Here is a 6912-nt window from a genome sequence, read left to right as displayed (position 1 = left end):
TACCAGGATTATAATTTGGTACGGCTAGCGGGCATATATAAGTTTCGTCTACACAAGGAAGCTAACAAACCAAGAGTTCCAAATGGTGACGTTGAAATCATCACTTCGTAACTTTTACAGACGCCATCACGAGTTGGTTATCCATTATAGAATAACCGTTTCACAAATGATATCGGATATGTTCCTTACGTCGTAACTACAATCCCCTTCTCTTTCATGAATGTGAACACTCGAATTAGACTATTTACAGGATTTGTATTTAATAAGCAACACGGCGGGTGCAACATGTGATGCAGGATCTTCTTACCCTTCCGGAGCACCTGAGATCACCCCTAGTTTTTGGTGGGGATCGTGTTGTTTATTGTTTAGTTTTCTGAGTTGCGTCATGTGTAATATTGTTTGTCTGTTTGCCTTTTTTATTTATGAGTTTGACTGTCCCTCTGGTATCTTTCGTTCCGAACTTGTTTTCTAGAATCATGACATTGAGGGTCATATAACTACATTCGCTTATTCATGACGTTTACAGACACATAACATATGACATAGGTGATCTACTACAAGAGCTTCTATCTACCAGCTAGTTAGATCCGCCATGTGACATAGGTCATCTACTACAAGAGCCTCTATCTACCAGCTAATTAGATCCGCCATGTGACATAGGTCATCTACTACAATAGCCTCTATCTATCTACCAGCTAATTAGATCCGCCATATGACATAGGTCATCTACTACAAGAGCCTCTATCTACCAGCTAATTAGATCCGCCATATGACATAGGTCATCTACTACAAGAACTCTATCTACCAGCGCTAATTAGATCCGCCATATGACATAGGTCATCTACTACAAGAGCCTCTATCTACCAGCTAATTAGATCCGCCGTATGACATAGGTCATCTACTACAAGAGCCTCTATCTACCAGCTAATTAGATCCGCCATGTGACATAGGTCATCTACTACAAGAGCCTCTATCTACCAGCTACTTAGATCCGCCATGTGACATAGGTCATCTACTACAAGAGCCTCTATCTACCAGCTACTTAGATCCGCCATGTGACATAGGTCATCTACTACAAGAGCCTCTATCTACCAGCTACTTAGATCCGCCATATGACATAGGTCATCTACTACAAGAGCCTCTATCTACCAGCTACTTAGATCCGCCATGTGACATAGGTCATCTACTACAAGAGCCTCTATCTACCAGCTACTTAGATCCGCCATGTGACATAGGTCATCTACTACAAGAGCCTCTATCTACCAGCTACTTAGATCCGCCATGTGACATAGGTCATCTACTACAAGAGCCTCTATCTACCAGCTAATTAGATCCGCCATGTGACATAGGTCATCTACTACAAGAGCCTCTATCTACCAGCTAACTAGATCCGCCATATGACATAGGTCATCTACTACAAGAGCCTCTATCTACCAGCTACTTAGATCCGCCATGTGACATAGGTCATCTACTACAAGAGCCTCTATCTACCAGCTAACTAGATCCGCCATATGACATAGGTCATCTACTACAAGAGCCTCTATCTACCAGCTAATTAGATCCGCCATGTGACATAGGTCATCTACTACAAGAGCCTCTTTCTACCAGCTAATTAGATCCGCCATATGACATAGGTCATCTACTACAAGAGCCTCTATCTACCAGCTAACTAGATCTGCCGAATACATTGATTTACTCATACATGAAATAAAACGAAATGGAAAGGGATTGAAATAAAAGTAATATAACTATGTCATTATAATATTGTATCAAAAGGGTGTTATTATATGCAAGCATAAAGCACTTTTCCTGATAATAACTGAAACGTGCCTGAAATTTTAACTTATTTTATGTACTAGGCGTATTTTTTTAGCTTGTAATTTGATTATAAAGACAACGGCATTGATAGAGAAAGAATACATAATTTTGTTAATTTACCTTATCTGCTGGTAAATTTGTGTAAAAATGAGAGAATGAGAACACACTTTTTTTTAAATAATCTGTGTAAAATAAAGTAACTCAAATGTTAAGTGAAATGTCCTACATCAAAGTCAAAGAACATATAGCAAGGCAAAAAGAAACAATATTGAATACATATAAGAATAAAGACTCAGCACCGCGAACCCCACTAAACCCGCTGCGGAAATCATAGAATTCTTGTCTGTCTTTTTATGCCCCACCTACGATAGTAGAGGGGCATTATGTTTTCTGGTCTGTGCGTCCGTTCGTCCGTTCGTCCGTCCGTTCGTCCGTCTGTCCCGCCTCAGGTTAAAGTTTTTGGTTAAGGTAGTTTTTGATGAAGTAAGTCCAATCGACTTCAAACTTAGTACACATGTTGCCTATGATATGATCTGTCTAATTTTAATGCCAAATTAGAGATTTTACCCCAATTTCACGGTCCACTGAACATAGAAAATGATAATGCGAGTGAGGCATTCGTGTACTGAGGACACATTCTTGTTTTTGTAATATTGCCACATATTAGTAGGAGGTTTGACTAGTCATAAAACCATGTAGAACCCACTATTTTGTCTTAAGATATCCTGTATCAAATCAGTTGTTATTAAATAATCCGTTTCTATGAATGTGGGTGTTTGTGTTTATTGCACCACAGTGTTTCCTCTATTCCGTTGTTTTTCTCTATTCCGTTGTTTTCCTCTATTCTGTTGTTTTCCTCTTATACATGTTATAGTGCATGTTTTTCCCTCGGTTTTAGTTTGTAACGCAGATTTGATTTCTCTCAATCGATTTATGACTTTTGAAGAACGGTATACTACTGTTGCCTTATTTATGACATACGGAAATTTGTTTACATTTTTTAAAGCACGAAGATTGAAAAGCGGGATCCAGATTGCGATGCGTATCCTTAGTCATCTATGACACCGATGAGATATTAGCGAAAAAAAAACCAACATTAACGACGAGTCGACGACCATAGCTGAGCTAATAACTTTGTCAATATATAAATGGTATTAATAAAAACATAACCAACAATAGATATTTCTTAAAATTTTGCTTAACCTGAACAATATGACATTGTGTCAAAAACACAACAATGCTATTGGAAATTATTTTAGTTGTTTCAAATACACGATCTTGAGTGTACAATATGGTTTTACGTCCTATGCAAAATAATTGATACTAAATTTTCGTGATTAATGCCAGTCCGTCTTTATTAAGTATAAGGCAGGCTGAAACGAAGGCATCACAGACATAAAATTCATCATATCCAAATGAACAAAACTTAAAATAACACAAAACTATTCGAGATCATTTGTAACTTTAACTGAGGGAAGTGAGCTTTCAATTTTGTACAACTTCCCTTTTTCTTTGCATGCACGAAAATTTTTAATCGAAATTAGAATTATAAATCATGCTTATAACAAAGACAGTAAGTAGTGACTGACGCCGGCGATTTGTAATCTTTATAAATTATACAAATCTGCTTGCGATCGTGTTTAGAAATATATTAGCTCTGATGGAATTTTATAATCATGAAATCTGTGTTGCTGCATATAACTTTTTTGCAAATAGTCGATATCTATATGTATAAAGACCATAACCTAAATGGTTGGCCCCATGGAAATCAGTAAATGGCTAAGTATTTTCTTTTATCTCATAGTTACCAAGTACCTGCGAAGTACTCCTGACCAGTTATATAATATCTCTTGTTTTTATAAAGGATAAAACTGCAAATGTGTTTCAATTACTATTCAAGTGCACTTTCAATATTTGAACACGAGAAGTCGAATGTATTGATATTAAACTTATATGTTGTTGCCCTTTTAATCATGTGTAATCATGAAAGAATTTCACTCTTGTTTATGGTAGTGATGTTTGAACTTTGGAATGTCAAAATATAAAAAAGATTTTTTTATTCTCACAATGACTAATCTTTTTTTGGTGGATTGATAAATTGTTATTTCTTAATGTACAGTGGTAAATATTGTATGCATTTCGAGGACGACTGATGTGTACACAGTTTGAAATGTTGATCACTATTTTTCAGGTTTTTATATAAAGTGACCAATGAGGCTGAATTTTCCCTGTCTGTATTGTATCTTATGTTAGATTCAAAAGTGCAATGTGAATTGTGTCATAATTTTATCGAAATGTGGTGCTTGATAAAACAAATAATTTGAAAGGTATTTCCCCGCCACATTATTTATGTATGTGCCTGTCCCAAGTCAGGAGCCTGTAATTCAGTGGTTGTCGTTTGTATGAATTACATATTTGTCTTTCGTTCATTTTTTTTTTACATAAATAAGGCCGTAAGTTTTCTCGTTTGAATTGTTTTACATTGTCTTATCGGGGCCTTTTATAGCTGACTATACGGTATGGGCTTTGCTCATTGTTGAAGGTCGTACGGTGACCTATAGTTGTTAATGTTTTTGTCATTTTGGTCTGTTGTGGATAGTTGTCTCATTGGCAATCATACCACATCTTCTTTTTTATATTACAAAATCTGACATAATAATTAAAGAAAAATAGCGGGAATTACAGGCCTATTCAGATTTCTGTTTTATTGTTCGGTATGAGTAAAATCCACATAATCTTTTCTGACGTAAACAGAATATATGTATTTCGCAAATAACTGTTCACACTTTCCCGACGTTGACAAATTTGTAGAATCGCACTTTTGAAATTAAAAAGCATTTTGGTAACTTATCTTTACGGTAGGTTTAAAGCAGTTAGGAAAAAGAAGAGGACACAATGTAGGGTGAATTTTACAACACATCATTATTCAAATTTTATCAGTACGTAAATCAATTACCAGAGAAAATAATGACAGGCACACCTTACTTACCACAAAGCATCCAAAAATTGAACCTATCCAAAGTACATCAATCCTTTGTTGATCATTCTTCTTTATTCTGTAAAATTATTAGAATTAAGTTAAAGATTTGTCACTCACAAATGTTAGTTCAATAAAACGTGTATTTGTCAAATTATACCTAACCCTGTCAAAAAATCATCATGCTATTAAACTTATTTCAAAATGAAAACGTAACTAGCAGTTTATGGTGAATGTTTTATAACAAATTGTATGGACTTAAACATACGAACTGCACAACTTTGTATTTATTTTGTCAGCAGGAAACACAAGTTTTCAGAAAACAATGAATACATTGTGTTTACATGTTGGCATGCTATATTTGTTTTTATAATGTATATATAATAATAAAAAAAAGAAACGGGCACTTGTGTGTTTACTTTTCACAGTTTACCTTCTGTATGGTTATAAAAATTATTTAAGTTTTGACAAAATCAGTTATAGAATGAACAAAAGGATATACATGGGTTTCTTCAGGGATTCTGTACCCAAGGCTGATTTGGGTATAGATATATTGTCAGATTGGTCTACTTCCAACCGACATTTAAATTCTTGTCAAAATGAAGCGTTTGTTTGGTCTGGGGGTTGATTAAATACGCAGCCAGGTCAGATCAAAATGGGGACTTTAAATCTGATGCCTCTAAATAAACTCATCATAGATACCAGGACTAAATTTAGTATATACGCCAGACGCGCGTTTCGTCTTCAAAAGACCCATCAGTGACGCTCGAATCAAAAAAAGTTAAAAAGGCCAAATAAAGTACGAAGTTGAAGAGCATTGAGAACCAAAATTCCTAAAAGGTTTGCCAAATACAGCTAAGGAAATCTATGCCTGAGGTAGAAAAGCCTTAGTATTTAAAAAAAAATCAAAAATTTTTAAACATAAATTTATAAATATAACCATATCAATGACAATTTATGTCAGCACAAAAAGTGCTGAGATAATGCCCCGTTTTATGACATCAAAAAGAGGTCTTGCAAAAACTCTTGTAAAGGACGCATAGGTGGTTTGTTGCAATTCCAACATGTCTGCCCCTATTTTTAACATACAGCTTTTTTTTTTAGAGACAACCCAAATTTTCCATCCTTCATGCTAGAATTGTCAGTTTTGACGCTGATGGCTAAGAATTCGTCACAGTGGTTTAACACAAACAGCTGACATAAAAAAAGAACATGATATACAGTTTTACTTCTTATAACGCACGCTTTTTGGTAAAACTTGTTTTTACAAGCTCTTGGGATACTATAAGTTTAGAATACTTTACACAAAAAGGGTGTATATTGGTTAAAAACTAATATAACATATGTATACTTAAATTGATGAGCACTATTTTATATATCCTAAGTCAGGAACCTGATGTTTAGTGGTTGTTGTTTGATGTGGTTCATTAATGTTTCACGTTTCTCGATTTTTAAATAAATAAGACCGTTGGTTTTCCGGTTTGAATGGTTTAACACTAGTCAATTTTTGGCCTTTATAGCTTGTGTTTGTTGTGAGCCAAGGCTCCGTGTTTTTTTTGTGTTTTTTTTTACCTATAATGGTTTACTTTATAAAACTATGATTTGAATTGAGAGTTGTCTCATCGGCACTCATACCACATCTTCTTATATCTGACAACACAATACTGCTACTACTGCCAAGACGTGTCATATATAATTTATACATTTATAACACACAAACTTACCGCACTGTTGCCAATAATTGCTTACATCCACTTAATTTGAACTTTGGTGGATACTTGTATCATTGGCATTCATACAACATCTCCTTATTTTTAAGATTATTAAACATACTGGTAACTTATTCAATTATACATACAGTCAAAAGATAAATTAATATGCTCAGTTTGTTACAGTGCAAAATTAGTAATAAAAAGTTATTAAATTTTAATTGTATTATATCTGCAAAAGAAATTGAAATGAGTTCTCATCAGTTTTGGTGAATGACACGATATGAACGGTTTATGACACGGTCTCTAAAGAACTATTGAGTACAATTTGTCAGTTATGTAATAGGTTCGTATACTTATTGGATTAAACTGCAAGTGCTTTCAATTACCAATAAAGTGCACTTTCAA

Source organism: Mytilus trossulus, chromosome 1 (assembly GCF_036588685.1).
Source record: "Mytilus trossulus isolate FHL-02 chromosome 1, PNRI_Mtr1.1.1.hap1, whole genome shotgun sequence".
NCBI classification, from domain to species: Eukaryota; Metazoa; Mollusca; class Bivalvia; order Mytilida; family Mytilidae; genus Mytilus; species Mytilus trossulus.
The sequence above is the reverse complement of the archived record's forward strand: the minus strand, read 5'-3'. Positions refer to the sequence as shown.